Source organism: Macrobrachium rosenbergii, chromosome 47 (genome assembly GCF_040412425.1).
Source record: "Macrobrachium rosenbergii isolate ZJJX-2024 chromosome 47, ASM4041242v1, whole genome shotgun sequence".
NCBI lineage: Eukaryota > Metazoa > Arthropoda > Malacostraca > Decapoda > Palaemonidae > Macrobrachium > Macrobrachium rosenbergii.
Genome location: NC_089787.1, coordinates 38,419,907 through 38,442,406, shown reverse-complemented (window position 1 = coordinate 38,442,406; position 22,500 = coordinate 38,419,907). Strand labels below are relative to the sequence as shown.

The 22,500-nt window shown below is 37.0% G+C and overlaps 1 long non-coding RNA gene across 1 annotated transcript in view; it reads right to left on the bottom strand.

Annotated features, from left to right (window-relative positions):
* Positions 1-16,814, bottom strand: part of LOC136830784 (uncharacterized) — a 358,770-nt gene extending 341,956 nt beyond the window's left edge. Inside the window, exon 1 of the long non-coding RNA XR_010850746.1 lies at positions 14,082-16,814. This is a non-coding gene — a long non-coding RNA (uncharacterized lncRNA). The remainder of the gene's footprint in view (positions 1-14,081) is intronic.
* Between the last annotated feature and the right edge of the window lie 5,686 nt (positions 16,815-22,500).

Below are 22,500 nucleotides of genomic sequence, written 5' to 3'. Positions count from 1 at the left end.
TTATAGCCCGGATTCGGTCAATCCATCTGATTTCCTCCGAGTCGTTAGCCATGGCTGTATCTAACTCCGTCACTCAGTCTGAAAAAGCAAGAAATGTACAATGAAAAATAGCTTAATAGAAACTTAAAATAATGTACTTGGAGATAGGCTATAGCAGAAAACTTCGTAACTTTCCATTTGTTCTGTGGAGGGGGGGCCTCTAATTTCGAAACACCCGGTATATATGTATATGTATATTATATGGCGATGATGATGATTACGACCACTGAAAAGAGCGTATGATTTTGAAGTGTCATGAAGGAGTAGGTGAGGAAGACCAATAAATTTCCAGATAGATAATTTAAATAGCTTTGGAATGAATAGCTTCAATATCCAGGAAATGTGACTGCCTATGTAGGCCAATGGTGAATGGCGCAATGCGTGTAGGTGAGTTGGTCGTGCTGTTAATGAGCCTTATAATTGGATGGGTGAAGAGGCTAATGTTGTGGACATTTTCTGCACTCCTGCTCATTTATGTTTCATTAGTTATGACTGATGTATCTAGGTCTGTCCACTGTTAATGGAAAGAGCTTACTGTTTAATTTATATACACATATATATATACATACATGACTTTTTATCACATCACCGTGATTCATATACAATCAGTAAGCTACAAACGTCCTTTAATATCCAATTCGCTATGTGTGTGTGTTCACCTACGACCTTTATCCATTCACAAAATTTTGTGAATGGATAAAGGTCGTAGGTGAACACACACACACACACACACACACACACACATATATATATATATATATATATATATATATATATATATATATATATATATATATATATATATATATATATATATATATATATATAGGTATGTATGTATATGTATAATATTAAAAATTAAACATTAAGCTCTTTCCATCAGTCATAACTAATGAAACATGAATGAGCAGGAGTGCAGAAAACGTCCACAACATTAGCCACTTCACCCATACAATTATAAGGCTCATTAACAGCACGACCAACCCACCTACACGCATTGCGCCATTCACCATTGGCCTGCATAGGCAGTCACACTTCCTGGACATTGAAGCTATTCATTCCAAAGCTATTTAAATTATCTACCTGGAAATTTATAGGTCTTCCTCACCTACTCCTTGACACTTCAAAATCATACGCTCTTTTCACTAACCTAAAATATCATTTTCTTGCTGCATAGCTAAACCATCTCCCAATACTCTGATCCATCTTCTCACCTCAGCCAACATTTTTACCACTTTTATTCATTCCGTTTTCCTCATCCTTTCAACTCTTCTCATATCACATATACCACAAAGAAAGTTAATCTCAACAGCTTCAAACTTCACTCTACCATCCAAACTTCACTTTTTTAAAATCTCATCTCATTCACTCTATCATTCAAACTCCATTTTTTAAAGTTAGCACAACAGTTCCTACAAACATTACATCTTGTCTGCCATTGAGAAACTCATTATAGTTTCTTTCCAGTCTTGTATCACATTCTGCTATCTTCCCTGCTACACCTCTTATGGGGTTAATCAATCCCTATTCCCAAATGCCTAGCGAATCAATCTCTTCCAATCTTCCACAAGCCTTATTAATAGTAATTGCTCTATCTTCCTGGTTTTCATTTACCCTCGTAACCTTAATCTTGCCCACATTTACTCTCAACTTTGTCCTTTTGCAAACTTTCTAATTCTCCCACTAGTTTCTGCAGTGTCTCTTCACAATCACCAGTCACTATCATCTGGTAACGTCAAAGATTCCACACTCCATTTTCTCATCCCACACTTTTGACAAAAGTCGAATATTCTTTCTCTTGACTTCTTGCATCACTCCATCCATCCATAACAGTCAACCATGAAACACCATTGTCTCAGATCCACAATTACAGCAAACTATTCACTCTTCGTTTTACAAAATCTAACAAACTTTGCTTCCATCATAAAAACTTTTATTCAATCTAAACATATTTTCTATATCATACATCCTCAACACCGCTTCTCTGTGTCAGCTGTCATTATCTTTTTCCTTTATTTTCAAGCTTCTCATATAACTGCTTCATAACAAAGGCTTGATCAACCCACCTTTTTCTCATCTACATACACTGTTCTTCTCCTATCTATCTTTGTCATTTGTTTTTCTTGCTGAACCAAAATCCTACACTACATTTTCCCTGGTATACTAAGTAATGTCAAGCCTTTTAATTCTTACAGCCACTCTTATTGTCTTTATCTCTCTACACTGGAACAACTGTTCCTCCCATCCACTCCTCCAGAACCTTTCCTTCATCAAAGTACACCTTCAAAACATTGTCAAGCACTTAATCAAATTATCTTAACCATACCACATTATCTCACTTGTAAAACCATTAACTCCTGGTTGCTTTTCATACTTCAACCTTTTAAACGACCTCCTTTCTTCCTTAATAGTCACTTCCATACACGTTCTCAAACTTTCATTAACCTTTCAGGCTCTCATGTCATTTACAACTCCCTCTCCTTTATATTGGCCTTAGACTGCATTCCATACAGACAACATTTGGCATTTTAATCCACGATTCAGAACTCCATTTATATATTAACCTCTCTGCATTTGCTTTGCTTCTCTGAAGAACAACTTATTCTCCTGAATGGTAGTTTTCTCTCACAATATAAAGCAAGATCATGGATATACTCTCTTTTTCACCAACCCAAACATATTCAGTAATCCAGGACTTAGTATTTTATTACTTCTCTAGTTTATGCAATATCATTACTGGGTATGGGCAGCAAACACCCCTACCATTGGCCGTTTGATGACTTACACATTATGTCGACCAGCAGCAAGAATGCTTTCATCTTCGTTTCCCAGCTTCCACCGAGGGTGAAACGCATGACTGCCAGTGTCCTCTGGAAAATGAGGGTCATCTCCAATTTAATTAGGATTCCCTTCCATCAAATGGTATTCACCCCTTCGCTAAGTGTTCCTCCGCCTCGAGATACATTATATATGTATCCAAAACTTAGGCACTTCTTAGGGCATTAGTGACCTGGTTGTACTACTCACTTCCACCGTGGTAGCAATTGTTAGTTAAACAGACTGGCCTGATGAATGTTGTTGCCACTAGTCTCAAGAGAATGAGGCTCATCCACCATTTACAAGGCATTTGCTCCCCAAAAATGGTTCACGTCCCTCTGCTGAGCTTTCTTCTGCGTTGAGCTAAGGTGTGTTAAAATCCCAAGCCATTTGCACTTCCTAAGGGAGCATTGTTATGTATATAATCATGTGTTGATATGCAGTTGGTCAATTTAGTTATATGTATGCTAATATGAATGAACATTTCAAAGAGTGTATTCCCGTGACAAAATGAGAACTATTGTGAGAATGGGTACTCACAGCAGTGCCACACATCAGAGCATTCCTGTAGTGAGAATGGGTACTCACAGGAATGCCACTGTCCAGAGCATTCAGTTAAAAACTCACATCAATGCTTGTCTATTTTACTCACGATGACTGGATAATTAAATGCATCTTAATTAAGAGTCACTTTTGTTCTTGTAGTACTTTCTCATACCAAAAACCGACAGGATGAGCAAATTAATAGAACAGACATGCCTCTTAAAATAAATAAGCTTTTCATAGTAGCTGACGTTTCACTCCTATTGTCCAAGGTAAGTGACGACGTTATTTTCCTTTAAAGAAAAATCTCTGTCACATACACGAAAAAATATCTGGCTTGCTCCAAAAACCAGCTTAAATTTGAAGACAACTACTGATACCTTTTATGAAGTATAATAGGGGCTGTTCTACTTCTCTTGAGGAAGGCGAGGTAAGCCTGAGTAAAGATGCTTATGTAAAGAAAATATGAATTCCAATACGGTAAAAAAAAAAAACATTAAACTGTAGAACACGTGCTCAGGAAATATCCACGTTTCTTTAAGGCTATAATTCAGATGGGCAAAGAGTTAAAGAGTTTATAACATCCTTTCTTTACAAAAAATACGACTACATGAAATGAATGTATATGTAGATAAAATAGTAACCAAATTCTCTGTATTTTCAAAGGGAGAGATTAAAGATCACGTTGTCAATGAATAATCATCCACTAAAAATAAGTATCAAAATTTATAACAGTTAAAAAATGCTGAATCGTTGCTCTGTGCAAAAGTACTTTTGTCTCATTTTCAAAACTGCCCAACAAGTTGTTATTGATGGGGTGGGTTAAAAATATGCCCACATACTGGTCGGATATCAGAGGATTGTGGCAAATGAAGACACTGATTTCTAACATTTTCATACTTTCTGATTATTAGAATAAACCTCTTAAAAAGTGAATATTTTTATCTCTAAATTTCACATAATCAAGAATTTTCAACTTTTGATATTTATCCCTCTGAAAAATTACTTTCCCTTTAGACTTGGAATCAAGGTGATATCAAAATCATTAAGAAAACTGGCTAGAATGATTACCTTCTGTCGTTTCATCCTCCATACAAAAACCCATTTTCCCCATACACCTACATTTGACACAGACCCAGATTCGTTAACCCTCAGAGTCTTGACTTTGCACAAAATCCCATACTACACAAACTATATTACTATTTAATCATGTCGACACCTGTTAGGTCGAACACCTTCCTTTTGCGACAAGAAAATTAGAGTTACTTCTCTATCGTGTAGATATCACACTTACTTATTATTATGGCAAATAATTAAGTCACAAACAAAAACTAAAAATTTATGGTTAGTTAGATCAAACGCACCATTAAAATTAATTAGAACACGTTGGGATTCATATTCATTAAGGTTATTTCAGAAAAACTTAAAATATCTGAAGACATATTACAAGTACCCCTTTCCAATACACATACTATCTTGATTCGAGGTACTTATACTGGGGATAATTCGTCACTTTAACAGCAACTTTCAACTCTCGTAATCTTCACTCACATCACTTTTTGTAACAGGTGAAATTTTCCATAATTTTCCCTTATCAGGAAGTGATTTGTTTGCATGAAAAAATTTAGAAAGCATCTGAAATCTTTCTAAAAAAAAAAAAATAACTTCAACAGGATCTTAGATAACCCAGTCGCAATTTCTCTCGTGTCCCTTAAAGTAAAAGGAAAATTTGTGTATGTTGGAGGGTATAACGACGAGGACACGTCAACCAAAGTTGGTCCAAAAGGCTGGTTACCAGTTTTACAGGAATTGCCATTATTGGAGAGATACCTGATGTATTCAACTCGGATACATTTTAACTTCATCCGCCAAGGATAAGGCTTGTAATATTTCTTATAGCTCGATTTTTTATATAATCGTTACAACTCTTCAGGCCAACAGAAAATTCTACCAGCTTCATAGCAATAAAGCTTTTGCCACCTCATGTTTTCCGTGGATAACATAAGCTGAAATTTCTGATAAAAGAATGAAAACGAACATGGATAGGGACCATATATACAGAAGTTTTCGACTACTTCCCAGCTGGCACTAGGCTTCTATCATACCAATCTTTTCAAAAGAGATTCTAGGAATGTACAGGTTCACTAAGATATACATTCCTACGGCACATGGTCATTTGTGCATTAGGTATGCTAACGAACATACTAAAATCAAAACAACGAAAATTTCTACGGTCCTGATCAGCTGTAACACCCTAGCAAGACCCAGTACTTAGTAATAAACACACCACATATAAATGTTTTGTGGTTCCAAAGTTGATGCCAGACAAGCAAGTACGGAACCGTCGGGTTACTTCAAATGCTATACAAGATTAAACTTTAAAGCAGTCAACATTTAACTATTCTTTGAGCAATGAATGAACAGAATCCCTGCTTGACATTAAACAACCGTAATTTTTACGCAAGTAATGCTGTATTTGTAAGTATAGGTAAACTCATAAAACCCAGGAGTAATTCCTACTTAGAGACAAAAGAGCTCTTTATACTGAATTAAGCCACTGGGTCAGGATTAATTCATTATCGTGAATTGAAACGATATTAAATATGATGTGGGAGTATTATTAAAAGCAAAATTCTCCAGCAAATAACATATTTGTCTCATGATAATTCACGGATCTCGTAAGAAAAAGACTAAAATCAATAAGTAAAATCAAAACAGTGGTTCCAGCGCAACATGGAAGGTCCAGTATAAAAAAATTAAAATCAACATATCACTCTAAGAAAAGAATCAATGAAATTGATTCTTCAGAGTAGATTCGAAATCTTGAGAGTAAAGAGCTAAGGACAAGAGATTAGATGAGAAGGACGACGTATCTTAATAATCCATCAAGAAACATTTTTACTTTCAGGCTAGCCTATTCAACAAACCTTTTCATAAAACAAAAAATTGTAACAATTTGCACAAATGTAACCCTTACGGAAGGAAACATGCCATAAGAACACCTGTTCTTTTCCATTTTCTATTTCCAAGGTGTTTTCAAGTTTATATACATATAAAAAGTTATAACCTACCCAAGTATTTCGGACAATAAACTAACCTTATAGCAGGCATGATTATGGGGTATGTTCCTTAATTCCCTTACCAGGATTGTCATCTTAACACTATCACATGAAAATTTAAGATAAGACAAACAGAAAAATTACTTTTTTTCCAGTTCGGAGTGTGCGCAATTGACAACCAATACTACCTGATATCAGTTTTTGACATGACAGAGACCAAATAAACATCAAATAATCTACTTTGCAACAGCTGATATAACTGTCTTGTTTATGATGAAAAGCACTTTACATTTTCATACAGCAGGCACTCAAATACTTTCAATGGGACAAAAATATTACTTATATTACAAAATAAATTAACCCAGACAAGAATATCCGGTGCTCGAGAGTCAAATTTGCATAGGAACACTAATGCATTTACTAAGTGAGGAAGATGTTCACAAGAAATAAAATCAACAGTTACTGATAGACATTCAACGCGGTGTTTTGTTTTTTTGCAAAAGAAAAAATCAGCAGGTATTGTTTATTGTTCGCAATTGTATCAAAGTACTTGAGGATAAAAGCAAAATTTAATTTTAATGAGATGAAGCAAGGATTTATTTGCTGGAAAGTACAGCTGCATCACAGCAGTAGGCATTTTGTGTTGCCTGATGATTGTGTACACTAGAATGAGTCAGGGACTTTCTAAGATTACAAACCTATCAAACATTACAATAACCGCTTAGTTCCTTTAACTCTGACAATTATTAGGTGAAAGTCATATTCTGCAAGACATAACGCTGTCATAAGGGGCAGTATTATGGAAAGATGTATACTTATTACTAATTCTAGACGTCAGTCAAAATAGCCTTAAAATATGTCACTCATTACACAGAGGTTTTAAGCCTAAATAAAGTCATTCTCGAAGTGTGTGTTGTACATGCTCACTTTCTCATGACTTTTTTCAACCCTGATATTTTAGATATTTTAACATTAAACCATATCCAACAAAAATTTCATTCAATGCGTGAATGAACAGAGTAATGATTGAATAAAACTTAACTACTATATTATGACGAAACTACTTTAAACTATGAAGAGCATCAGTAAAGGAGTGAGGCAGGATTTTTTACACTAAACAGAAATATTTGACTTCTAGCAGAAGATACACAAAACATTATTCAAAGCGGTATTCACTTTGAAAATAATTAACAATCTGCAAGAGTAAATCTGTTTAAGCCATTTAAACTTTTGGAAATCAAATGCCATGAAATGCGTTAGAAAGACAAATTAGCGCAGATTCTCAACATTTACAGGAATATCTAACAACACGGAAACTTTAAAAACTAACCATTCCAATTGAATTGGATTTAGAGGCGAGTAGAGTAAAATTAAACAAAGTCATGTACCATAAATATGATTTTGTTCCTCCCTATCTCACACCCTGACAGATGCCACAGAAACTCAGCTTACAAAGATAAACCAAAAGAAGTCTGAACATTACTGAAGTCATCATCAATCTTAGAGACATCACTATACATCATGAAAGAATCAATTAAAACTCTCCTGATTTTACTGATCAACAATAAAATACACAATGCAGTAATCCTACACAGAACACAGGCATGAAAACCTAAACTTTCAGAGCTGCCTACGTAGCTTAGTGAACCTAATTATTGCTACACAGAAATGGAAGTATAAGGATGACTTCCTTTGTCATGCACTCTTTAATGATGATCACTTGCAGAGTGAGTTTCATTTCTAGCTCGGAAGTAAGGTGTAGGACAGATCCAGCAACCATTAAGTAGGACTCCTCTGACGATGATGAAAGAGGGGTTTCAGTGGTCAGACTGTAGAAGGGGAATGGGAAAAGAGACAAGAAAGGGGAAAATATTAATCAGTATATTCAAACGCAGGATTTCAACTGTTGCATGGTGTCTGGATTAAATGGGAACCTTACTCGGAAATCTTCATTGCTGAAAATGAATTGAATAAGAATTGAAAGATGCCCAGCAAAACTCTAGTTTCTTTCAGAAAATTTATGTGCAGACAGAAACTGACAATCCCCAACGACAGGGTTCCTAATTCTATAAATATGCTGCCACTGGGAGTACCTGAGTAACCTCTCAGTAATAACAAACATAACTCATATGACCTTCAATTCAACAAACCAAAAACTTTTAACTTCGAAGTTCTTGATAGCCTTAACAGCAGTAAAATAATGAAAGCTATCCCATAAATATGGTTATTGGCATCTAGAACATTCTGGAAGGGGTCAAGGTTGGTGTATCCGTTACAATTTGGGGAACCGAACTTTTAATGACTATCAGTGAACTCGCTAGGACAAAGGATTTCCTCATGAAAACTGGTAGGCAGTTATCTGTTCCCTTAAATGTAAAAGCACAAGAGAGATCAAGTCTTCATGAACATGGTAGCATCACTGAAAGCCTCCTACATCTGAGCTGAGCTCATTAATCAGTATAACTTTGTGTTCATCAAAGTTGAGACCGAAAACCCCACGATTACTTCAGGAAGCCAAGTGAGGGAACATGTAAAGAAAATACACCTCACTGTGAAACGGGATTCAAGATCTTTAAGCAAAGCTACATATTAATTTTCAATCATAAGACTTACCACAAAGCAAAAAACCAAATTAGGTCAATCTGCCTAAAAGATTTCTCTGTATTTCTTATGTGGGAAGATGAATAAGTTCTAGGATATAAGACACTAAGAGTTGCAAGATATAGTTCCTAGTTACTCTGGGAAAGGATGGCAAACTATTAGTTGTATATGCAACTTTCTGAATGAGGCATTTCACTGCAGCCTGATGCGCTGATAATCTTACATTCCTAAACACCTAAAAAAATTTTCCAAAAAGAATTAATACTAGTGACAAGAAGAGCACCTCGTCCATCCTATGAAGGTCACCTACGGAGTCCTCTAGACTGATTTGCAAAGTTCTGAAAATGGAATTTAAGACGAAGTTAGCTTACCACCCACCATGTAATCACTCACTCTTTTGGCTTCCAACGCCTCACAGTGACATACTACTGTACTGCTCACACCAAACTCCTTAGATCTACTGAAAGTTAATAAACATGGAGTCTTATGATGCAATTAATAACTATACCAAACAATCAAGAGGGCTTTTTCGCTTGCTTATCTCCCTTTGCCTTACAAGGCTAAAAATTGCATCACTTGATCCAGTAAATACTTCAAATTTCTTTCCTGACGATGTTTCTAGTTGTCCGTTGTAATACTTACCTTTATTTTTTAAACTACAGAATCAGACAAAGAGACTACACTAGAGTCAGCTTATACAAACATATAAACATATATATATATATATATATATATATATATATATATATATATATATATATATATATATATATATATATATATGTAAGTATATATACATACATGTATATATATATGTACATATAATATATATATATATGTATATTATCAGTTTATAATGTATAAATGTACACATGTATACACACTTGCACATACTTGTGTGTATGGACATGTATGCATATATATATATATATATATATATATATATATATATATATATATATATATGACCATTTTTAAATGAGTCTGGATCTTCTGCTATTAAGTGGAAATTACTGGAAAGGCACATGAACAAAATTCGCAATGCACTGGCCAACGACAGTCATTTAGAGATAAAAAAAAAATACTGTCAATTACAATATACACACCTCTGAGAAAGCCACACTCTGCTTTAACAACCCAACAGTTCTGGTCAGTGTAACTTGTGAGTGAAGCTGGTATTCCTGTTACGCTGACAGCAATACTTTCCTTTGTCGACGACCTAAAGCATATTATCTCCGCTACAACTTACACATACGACTCTGCTATCACACTGAACTCCACACTGCCTGTACTCACAACCTACAGAGGTGTTTGCTTCTCTAGTTCTGAATTAGATATTCAAATTCTTCAGAATAACGGGATATTTATCATATTTTCTTCACTAAAAGATATGCATGAGGGAAAAAGGTCGTTTAATTGCACTGCACTGCCAGAGCTCACACCCCAAGGAGGCTCGCCCTTTACTTCTGAGCAAGGCAAAATGATCTCAAGTGTGACTGTCATTTTGGGGACGACACTTTTCCTTATTTTTCGAACAGAACGATGGCAACACAACCTCAAGTGATATTGATTTCCTTTTGTTTGCATGACAATCATTTAAAAATATAGTAATATATGCTACAAAAAGGCGTTCAATCCTGAAAACACAAAAATATAAGTCTTTAAGATACTGGAAAACTCTTCACTACATTGGCAGAAATGACAATGACTAAAAAATCTAATATTGCAGAAACGAAACTGCAAAATTATGACAAGTCATCAATGTAGTGCTTTAATGCCTTACTGACTGATTAAAAAGAATGAGCTCAGCTGGACTATATAATCCAGTTCAAATTTCATTTCCACAAAAATATTTTTAAAAATTAAAAAAAAAACTTGTTGGGATGAAAAGGAAAAAACAGTAAGCATGAAATCTTCATAAGCCTTTATTTTTGTCAAAGTCAACAACACAAAAAAAGGGAGGGATGAAAATGCTTTCATTAAAATGACGGTTGTTGTTGCTGTTGTTGTTTGGTTGTTGTTGGAATAAATTCAATGCTTGTAGGAAAGTATGAATTCCATGCACTTTAATTTCAAGAGGGAGGGGTGGTGCGAGTGCTAGAGGTGCAAAAAACTGGTGCTCTTACTGACTTTTCTCGAAAAAAGGCATTAACTGACTCGTTAAAACGCCTTCAAATCATGCACAGATGACATGCAAAAGTTCTTCAAATACATGACACAAGTTGGATGTAAAAAAAAAGGCAGTGCGTCAGTAAACACGACGTGGAAATTGGGCCACTGTTAAAAACACACGCACAACCAGAGATATACCTCTGTTTTTAACGGAGTGTTAAGACACTTCTCCAGAAACTTTGCACCCGAAGCAGGGGGATGAAGGATTTTACTTATGAACGCTTGCTGGAAAGTACGTAATCCTCGAGGCTCGTGACAAAAAAACACATCGCAACTCTTCCATTTCGTGGATACGAAGCGTAAAGTATCTTCACAGGCTCGCAAAAAGACCCATACATTGAATCACCTCGTGAAGATCACCCGATGAATGAGCTCATCCACATTCGTCCGAATCCACGCCTCCATCCTCGAGACAATTTATTATCAAACACACAAACACAGGGAAAACCATTACCCCTCTCCAACTTCTTTGGCACATGTACGAGTTACAGGCAGATCCATACAAAAACAAGAATTCACATGCTGAAATCCACGAAAATATTCAGTCTCAATAGCGTAATAGCAATCTCCTGTGTTCTAACGATAGAGGTAACTTAATTTTACATAATCATTGCACCGTAGGCTATGTTAATTTCATCCGCATATTTTCAACACTCAAAGAAACAACTAAAGAACATACAGGTAACCTCATGCATTAGAAAAGTGCCCTGTCTTCAGGAAATTAGGAGTGAAAATAATAATGGAAATAATGATAATAATAATAACAATAAAGAATAAAATCGACAATAATTATCATGTCTGCAAATACTAAAATATAAGAGTATTCGCAGTTGTCCTTATCCAATGAGGAATTAACAGGGTCCGAAAGCTCTAAATTGATTCTGATATGTTTAAAAAAAATTATAATATTTGTAGATGTTTAATTTTCAATAATAATAATAATAATAATAATAATAATAATAATAATAATAATAATAATAATAATAGGGTTCCTAGATGTGATTGGTAGCATTCTCGCCTATTAAAACGAGGATAGTTGAATTGTGTACCTGGTGGTTTGACAACTATTTGATTACAAACAACTTAAAAAAAAAAAAAAACTTATGGGCCTATCAAACTTATTTAGAGAGTGTTCAAGAAAAAGGCGTGGTGGTGGTTGATAATAATAATAATAATAATAATAATAATAATAATAATAATAATAATAATAATAATATCATCATCATCATCATCATCTGTCTTAACCTGTGGGAACCTTTAATACATTGATAACAAGAAATTATAATAAGGAGCTGCTAATTTTTAGAAAACAAAAATGGAAAAATAAAAAAAAAGAAAGTAAAAAATACTGCCTTAAAACCGTGAAGAGTTCAGAATGCAAAACTTTTCCGCCAATAAACGATTACGAACTTTATCAGGCGTAGACTGAATTAAATGGAGAGAGAGAGAGAGAGAGAGAGAGAGAGAGAGAGAGAGAGAGAGAGAGAGAGAGAGAGAGAGAGAGAGAATTTACACTGCAGTTTGATGCAAGTTAATTTTATTAAAAAGATAAACGCAGTGATATGTGTGTGCAGAGAGAGAGAGAGAGAGAGAGAGAGAGAGAGAGAGAGAGAGAGAGAGAGAGAGAGAGAGAGAGAGAGAGAGAGAGACCCTGTGATGAAACCAAATCACCGGACTCTATAACCTCAACATAAGTACACACAGCATTTTCCTGAACAGTACTGACAATTTCATTAATCAATTATGTGCACATATAAACAAGGTAGCTTTAAAATATTTATTCATATCTAGAATTACTGATTAATATTCAAAAGTCTACAAAAACAAACTGTATTATTATTATTATTATTATTATTATTATTATTATTATTATTATTATTATTACTATTATTATTATTAAAGAGTGCTACTATAGTATGGAGAAGCCTAAAGACATTAACTTCCAGTGCAATTCCACAAAAAAATATCCACAACGAAAACCAAAAAATAGAGCCAAATAAATACGTACAAACATAAAGACATAAACCAAATAAATACATACATATATACATAAACCAACAAATGAAAATAAATAAACAAAAATAAAACTCGAAGAGGGAGGATCGAACCCGGGGTCATTTTAAAGAAAACCCAAGTACAAACACCCAACACGCGGATTCCATACAAATGAAAAGGGTCTTCTCCGGGCGTTGGAGGCGTATAAGCGGAGGTGCCACACGCCGGGGCTGAAAGTGTTGCTGTCACAGGGTGCACGGAGTTTTTAACATGCTGCACGCGCAAGCCTTCTCGCACGTGCAGCAGACGTTGCCGGGAATACATATGCCGCAACCTCCGGGAATCTTTCAGTTAAGAGGATCTGTTGCTTTGCGCTTAATAAACGGATTACAAATTCCACTAGACGAAAGAATAAACGGAATCAAGAACGTTTGGCCTCATACAAATAAAGTGTCCTTTCAGTTGCGGGATATAATAACACTGAGCGCAATAGCTACCTTATCAAGAATCACTTCTGAAATGAAATACACACTTACATTTAATAACTTTCTAAACAATTCACATACATAAAGCTAATGTTAAAAGTCACCTAAAATAAGGGGAACGCAATACGACAACGTATGTCCCCTCACATGTATAACCACAGCGTCTTAAACCTGAAACCAACCAGAGGGCAAGACAGAAGTAAAAGTCAATAATGTCAATTACAGAGAGATGATGAAGTTAAAAACAAGACCATACACCATCAAATATGATTAATAAATAAATGGTTACCATCAGCTCTTACTCAAATTAAGACAGCTTTGATTAGCATCATTAATAATCTTATCGTTATTGTGAGTTGTCGAAACTTACCTTCTGTGGTGGCATCCATGATTTCAGTATGGCACCTTCAGTTAAGGCCAGAGATGCAATAATCAAAGAGACCAATGAGATGCTGATTGGGAGGAGGGGGATGAGATGAGGGAGTGGGAGGAGGATGTCATGAGTAAACGCTTTGCCGTGGGCGTGTGTCAGTCACAATTATTTACTACTGGGCTTTCTCGAGAGGATTCGTTTGCCTCCAGCAGCGTATGTGTCGAGCTCCTAAGGTCACTTTCGCTTTAGCAGTACTTTTTTTTCTCATTATTACAAACAATATCGTTCTCTTTCAAGATTTAGAATCGGGGTTGTTTAAGTACTTTTAACACTGTTTCAAGGTAGTTTTGACTCCTAATTTGTTTAAATATTACTTGCAATTTCACTATCCCCCCTGCCAGCGCCTATGAATGAGTGATGTTTAGTCTTTTTACCTTTACAGGATATTGCTTGTGGCTCTTGGAAATGTTTACCGATTCTCAGAATGAATCTAAAAAATTGCTTAAACAGTTTACTTCGCTTATTTTAGTTTTCCTTTAAATCTTTGGGGGCTAAAGCGCAATCAAGAACAGAAAACGTTTAGAAAATTACACTGTTTCCAACCTTGGAATGTATATTAGAATTTCTTATCCCAATCAATGCTTCCCTGAAGTAACGTTAATCGTGTAAGCGTTTTGCTAGAGCAGAACGTTTTCTGAATTTTCCGAACGAAGCACGAAAGAATCGAACAATTAAAATTATTTGGGGGAAAAAAACACGTTACTGCGGACTTTTGAAACTAAATATCCTCTACTGCAGCATTCGAGGGCGAGGGACGGGAGACCTAACCCACTGCAGCAGGTCTAGAGTCCAAAAGAAATTACTCCCCTCCTTTTTTTTTTTTTTTTACCCCAAAACTTTCCTGCAATACTGTATTAGACTGCTTCTTTCTCTCTCTCTCTCTATTTTTCTCAAGGGGCCGTACTATTCTCGTTTAACCTCGCCATACGATCGACATAGCTCTTCCTCCAAACATCACAGACGTCACTATTCCAGAACTGTAATGACTATAATCGTCCCGAAGACAAAATAAAATTACTTTGACAAACAGACGGCCAATAAACACAGAATGATATGAGAGCCGCAGTCCTCTTTGTTGTTGTTTTCAGTGCTATTTTTTCGTCGCTAGGTATGGATTGGGAGCCGCTCTTATATGGAAGCAAAATTCATATAACTAAGTGGCCTATGAAAGTTATTTGTTTACTCGGCTTTTATCTATCTCCTCCTGAAAGTTTATTTCTGTATATTGGCCTCCTAGTTGGTATGAGGACCTATATTTCAGTGACCTTCTTTATATCTAAATGTGTCTTTATTAATCTGTCATGGACAAAGACGTTTCAAAAACCGTGATCAATGTGATGAAAGCCAGATGAAGACGTCTGCAGAAGAGAGAGCCAAAGGCTTAAGCAATTCACACGTGCGGGGTGAATGTTTTTGTGTTTGTGTGTGAGGCCTCTCCGTCAGGCAAAACGATCTCGGCGTTCGATAAACTGAATCATCATCATCATCATCATCATCATCCCATCTTTTGTGTACAAAAAGTGTGCTGTGCTGATATAATACATAACAAGTGCTCGTAATGGGAGGCGTCGTTACCTAAACTAAAATAGCCACTAAAGAATGATGCAACATCAATGCGACGTCACTGGAAGAGTTTAGTGGCAAGGAGCTGTTGGTTCCTCGTTCGTAAATGTTTGAGTAACTCTTAAAAAATATTAGCTTTAAGGAAGACGTTGTGAGTTTTATGGTTGCAGCATTACAAGTGCATAATAATAACAAGTGCCTTGGTCAAAGATCACATGGTGTGCGAGCAGGTGTTTTTAGGGCAATTATTCACTCATCACATTCAGGTATCACAATCAATATGAGGCAGGCGACGCAGGGGAAGGTAGTCCCTCTGCAGCGGTGCTGTAAGGGCGACAGTGGCCTACTTGGCTCTGCCCGCGTGGGGATGTGTGACTGCAGCTTTAAGGACCACCTCTCCCACCCGCCCCTTCACTATTGACGCCCCCACCAGGCAGGCTGAGGTGCACGCTGGTCCTCCTGCTGCTGCTACTGCTGCTGCTGCTGCTTCTGCTGCTGCTGCTACTGCGGCGGCGGCTGCTGCTGCTGCTGCTGCTGCTGCTGATGGTGTTGGTGAAGCTGCTGCTGCTACTGCAGCGGCTACAGCTGTAAATGGTAGTGAGGTGCGTTATTTGGATACAGTGCACACGTGGTGGTGATGGTGATAGAGGTGGTGGAAGTTGAGGAAGTGCAAGAGGTGTGTGTGCAAGTGCAAGGTGCGAGAGAATTAACCTGCTGTGGGCATACAGGGTACCAGCAGGTGCCGAGGTGCAACACACGCAAACAAACGAAAAGACACAACAACTGAAATATCAGAATGCGGTGCGATCCATAAAAGCAGCAAGTAAACTTTCAGTGATGGTGGTGGTGGTGGTAGTGGTAGTAGTAGTTGTAGTAGTAGTAGTAGTAGTGGTGGTGGTAGTAGTAGTAGTAGTAGTGATGGGCTTGGTTGGTTGGTGGGTGTGGTGGTGGTAGTGCTTTAGAATAGGTAGATCTGGCTAAGCCAGGTGCAGTAGTTTCCAACAAACCGTACTAAAGCCTGACAACAAACACAAACAACATAAAAGAGACTGTGCCCTGGGCGGAGCAGCGGCAGCGCGTGTTTGGCCGCCGCGGCGCTGGCAGGGTCTGGGCGGTGGCTGGGCGGTGTGGCGGCCGCCGCGGTGATGCTGAGGGTCCGCCCAGGGGCGTGGGCCGTATTGATTGTGGGGCGGCCGGCCCGCGCTGCCACACCGGTGCACCGCCCTCCTTCCTCTCCTGCCACACGACGGAGGAGCTCACCTCTCTCTCTCTCTCTCTCTCTCTCTCTCTCTCTCTCTCTCTCTCTCTCTAAAACCTTCATCAACATTCACATGTGAAGTCCTTTCTCTCCCACATTCAAAACCTTCGAGACCCAACTGGATGTTAACCCCTTCCAGATCCCTCGTAAACAGATGACCCCAACAAATCCCCAGCATTATTTCATCTTCAACTTCTGAACCCCTTTCCTTCCGCATCCACAAACGCCCCCCTCCCCCCCCCTCTCACACGCCCATAGGAACTACCTGACTCCGGGACTGTCCATGGGAGTCAATCCTTATTTACGCTGGCGTCATCAGTCGTGGCTAAAACAATGAAGGGAGCAATCATGAAAGCAGTACGCAGTCGCTCCTGCTTGCCATTACGCACCATGAATGCTCCTGTGGCAAAAACTGTACTTATTACATGTTCATCTCTGAACGGACGAGAATCGTCTTTATCTTACCTGATATCAGTTTGATCATCTAATAAATCAATCGTCATTACTCGCTCGCTGGCTCTCTCTCTCTCTCTCTCTCTCTCTCTCTCTCTCTCTCTCTCTCTCTCTCTCTACCTGTTCCAGCGAAAGGGAGTAATTTTCCAAACTACTTTATACGATCAATTCCTTATTTCCTCCACCCTACAGTCATTTGTATTCTGAAATCAGATGTTCAGACCAAACACCCAGCATTATCTATTTTCCGTAAAAAATCTTTCCCCTTAATGAAATCCTCCCCAGGAACTAAAGACCACCTTGGTTGTAAAAAGTCATTAAGAAACTTCCGAAGTTGGCAACTCTATCGTCTGCTCGATGTGGACGTTCTGGCATAAATTCTAAGAGTCGCTTCTGAATTTACCTTTTCGTTTTCAATCCAGGTTGCTATCCTGGACTCGATGCAGACCCCGGCTTTTCATTACGAGTAAACCTAATTTAAAGGGGACAGAGTATTTACAAGCTATATGCATACATACATACATACACACTCATTACATATACATATACATATATATGTATATATATAATGCATACATACATTCATACATACACACACATACATATATACATATATACTATATCAAGGGATACATCAGAACAATGAACCCTAATGAAATAAAAGAGTAGCAATCAAAATAAAACCACATTCACTGAAGAACTTCCTAAAAAACCTATGGACGTCTTTAAAGTTTCCTAAAGCCAACAGAAAGGGTGTATCTACCCTCTGACACCCATTCTCCCTATGACAGAGAGAGAGAGAGAGAGAGAGAGAGAGAGAGAGAGAGAGAGAGAGAGAGAGAGAGAGAGAAATCCTCTGACACCCATCCTTTCCATGACGCAGTGAGAGAGAGAGAGAGAGAGAGAGAGAGAGAGAGAGAGAGAGAGAGAGAGAGAGAGAGAGAGAGAGATTTTCGTGCACGCACCCTTTTCATAAAAAAAAGCAGAGGGAGAGGGAGAGTCTTCTCACTTGATAAACTTGTAACCATATGCCATGGTTAACTAACTAGGTGTTAAAAAACAATATATCTTAGGTTGCAATACTCGTTCAGTAATACTAATAAGTCAGGGATTCAACAAACAAGAGTTCAAATAATGACAACGGACGCTCGCGACTGAGAGAGAGAGAGAGAGAGAGAGAGAGAGAGAGAGAGAGAGAGAGAGAGAGAGACTAAGGCAAACTTTTATATATCTCGTTGGTCTTTAAGTTTTCAATGGGAAGACGAAAAAAAAGGGGGTGGGAAGTCAAAATACCATTGTTGACCCAACTTCACTCATAAAAGTTGGTGGTTGGAAACTAAAAGATAATCCAGACAATGTGTAAGCTCCTTGTCTTTCTTATAAATATCATTCATATCTTTCCGTGCTAATCTGCCGTTCAGTCTGTCATGAATGTTTACACACTCGTGCCACTCCAAGGTCCGAATAAAAGGATTAACACCTTTGTCTTATGAAATACGAAGCGTTCCTGAAACTTGGAACAGATGCTTTTGCAGTCTGGTGGAAGCGGCAGGGATTCTACAGAGAAATAAAAACCTGCACAATAATTAAATTGTCCCTCCACATCTTCTACTCCCCATCACTACAAACTCCATTCATTCTTCCCCTTTAATATCAATAAAGTAAGTTTCTTTTCGTTTTCATAGTATTTCTCTTCATCCGACTCCACCTTGTCTTCTCTTCAGCAATGGATATTTCAGATATCGGCTGTGAAGATGCCTGGATGGATAGCTTATCTAAACCTTCCTATCTTCTTCTTCCCATTTTTTGTGTGACTTCTGCAAAAATGCAGTTGTGATTTATTAGGAAGAGCTGTCTTGATTTCCTTTACTTGCTTCAGAAGAACCGCGAAAGGAAATAACTTTTTCGTCAATATTATGCTTTTATTTAATTCTTCCTAATGGACTGGTGCTGTTTTACTACTGCCATTAACAGCAATGGTCAGAATTAAGGAAATGATCACCAATAAATGCCAGATCCTGTTTGCATGCAGTGTCTAGTGAACATACGTAGGAACTAATGACATGGGGCAAGAAACAAAAGATTACTACTACTACTAAAAAATAATAATAATAATAATAATAATAATAATAATAATAATAATAATTATTATTATTATTAATATTATTATTATTATTATTATTATTATTATTATTATTATTATTAATAGAAAAAGAACGAGTAAGAATATAGAAGCAAATTTATGTGTGTGAGTGCGCGCGCGCACCCTTAGCTCAGTGGTTAACGATCAGAATTCAATCATATTTGGGAGTAAAGTCTTTAAGCAGTTTCCTAAAAATTTCATTGTGCCCCTGTTGGCCTTAGCAATGAATTATATACTTCGGGGTTAAATGACTGTGGTGACTCACTGCCAGGGTACAGATATATTATATATATATATATATATATATATATATATATATATATATATATATATATATATATATATATATATATATATATATATATATATATATATATATATATATATATATATATATATATATATTATATATATTTATATATATATATATATATATATATATAATATTATATCTGAATTGCTTTCTATGACTCATTACCGTCGACTGACCCTGAAGTACATAATTCACTGCTGAGGCTAACAGGGGTAAAATGGAATTATTAGGAACTGGCTCAAAGGCTTCACTTCCAAATGTGACAAACACAACAACAACAACAATAATAATAATAATAATAATAATAATAATAATAATAATAATAATAATAATAATAATAATAATAATAATAATAATAATAATAATCTAGCAGCCTTAAAACTGTAACAAAAATTTCACATTTTCTGTCCGACTTTCATTAACTGGTAAGCAAAAAAAAAAATATTTGATCGTTTGATTTGCAGGCAGTGACACCTATTTCTCATTAAAAACCTCTTCCAGATATCAAACCCCATCCACCACCCCTACCCCCATCCCAGGGAAATGCCTACTGTTAACCGGCTTCATTTTTTCCCCTGGCATTCAAAAACAGACCCATTGGACATACGGATAAAGGTACTTTATTTAACTCCAAAAGACCTGGCCCAATCAGTTCATTCTACAATGCAATCGTCCAGCACTATATAACTAGATAAGTGATTCAGTAGTCTGTTTAAACAGCTTTACATTATAATAGTTCTGATATTTTCGTTAGGATCCAAACCTTTAAAGGTAAAAAAGAATGCGAAGGTCAGTTATGTGCTTAGATTCCAGAAGTCTTGCTAAGGAGCATTTCTTGTTATTTTTACTTCTGAGTTGTCTCCATTATTCAGTAATTGGCAACGTGTTAAAATTAATATCGGACATGATACAAAGGCCTTTAGCAGTAATTCCTGCCTTCCTCACTGTTCTGTATTTGGCACCTGATTATTATCATTATCATCATCATCATCATATATTATTAATATTATCATTCATGATAGGCAAACAATTCATAAGGAAGACTTCAAAACGATTAACATACAACGCAATCTTTCTTTGATTACAACACGCATACACACAGAGAAAGATTTGAAGGTAAGAAAATAATACATGCATAGCGATATATCAGCAAAACATAAAAGAAAAATCTTCCCCTCACAGAATTCATTAACCAGCAATAACCCTGTTGGCATAACCAAGGAATATATTAATGTCACTGTTATAAGAAGCTATTAACTATTTCATCACATACGAATTGGCAAAAGCAAGATCACGAACAAACAAGTAAAAAATTGGCCGAATCTCTTCGGAGCAATCGAGTTTTCTGCACAGCGTATAATAAAGGCCACGGAAAACAGATCTATCTTTCGGTAGTCTCGGTATCATGCCGTATGAGCTGCGACCCATGAAACTTTAACCACGGCCCGGTGGTGGCCTGTCCTATGTCGCTGCCAGACGCACTTTTATGGATAACTTTAACCTTATAAATAGAATAAAAACTACTGAGGCTAGAGGGCTGCAATTTGGTATGTTTGATGATTGGAGGGTGGATGATCAACATATCAATTTGCAGCCCTCTAGCCTCAGGTAATTTTTAAGATCTCAGGGTGGAAAGAAAAGTGAGGACGGACAAACAAAGCCGGCACAATGGTTTTCTTTTACAGAAAACTAAAACGTAAAGATAGCGCTTCAGCTAAAGTATTACTAATATATAAATGAAATTATTACGCAACAACAACAACGACAGAGAGAGAGAGAGAGAGAGAGAGAGAGAGAGAGAGAGAGAGAGAGACAGAGAGAGACAGAGAATTTTGTTAGCATAAAAAATCAACGTTTCACAATTTTTTTGCACGATATCAAAGCATAGTTCCAAAAGAAAAGAAACACTGAGTTCCCCTATGAGACGAAACTATCCGAAATCGCCTTGCACAGTTACTGATGCAACATCAATAACAAACACCCTAGTTTCTGGAACTGACAGCTGCAACATATTGCAAAGTGCCAAGGCAGACTTGACGACTGGGAACCTATTAGTAACACATGTGATTCATGGCGCGTCATTACGTGAAAAGCATCCAGTAGCGGTACAACGTCATCAGCATGAATGCTCTAATGTTTAAGAAATAAAATAAGTAAAAAATACGCCGAAGTTTCTTCGGCGCAATTGAGTTTTCTGTACAGCGTATAATGCTCTATGAAACTCTCAGCCACGGCCCATGAAACTCTCAGCCGCGGCCCATGAAACTTTCACCCACGGCACGGTGGTGGCCTGTGTTGTTGGCACCTATAGCGGTGCCAGACGCAAGATCATGGCTAACTTTACCCTTAAGTAAAGTAAAATCTACTGTGGCTATAGGGCTGCAATTTGGAATGTTTGATGATTGGAGGGTGGATGATCAACGTACCAATTTGCAGCCCTCTAGCCTCAGTAGTTTTTAAGATCTGAGGGCGGACGGACAGACAAAAAGCCATCTCAAGAGTTTTCTTTTGCAGAAAACTAAAAAGGGGTTGAGATTTTTTCAACATTCAAATATAAAAAACGGACCACACAAAACCGTTGAAAATTCTTTAAAGCCCAATTATCATTGCTTACTTGCAAGGAAGG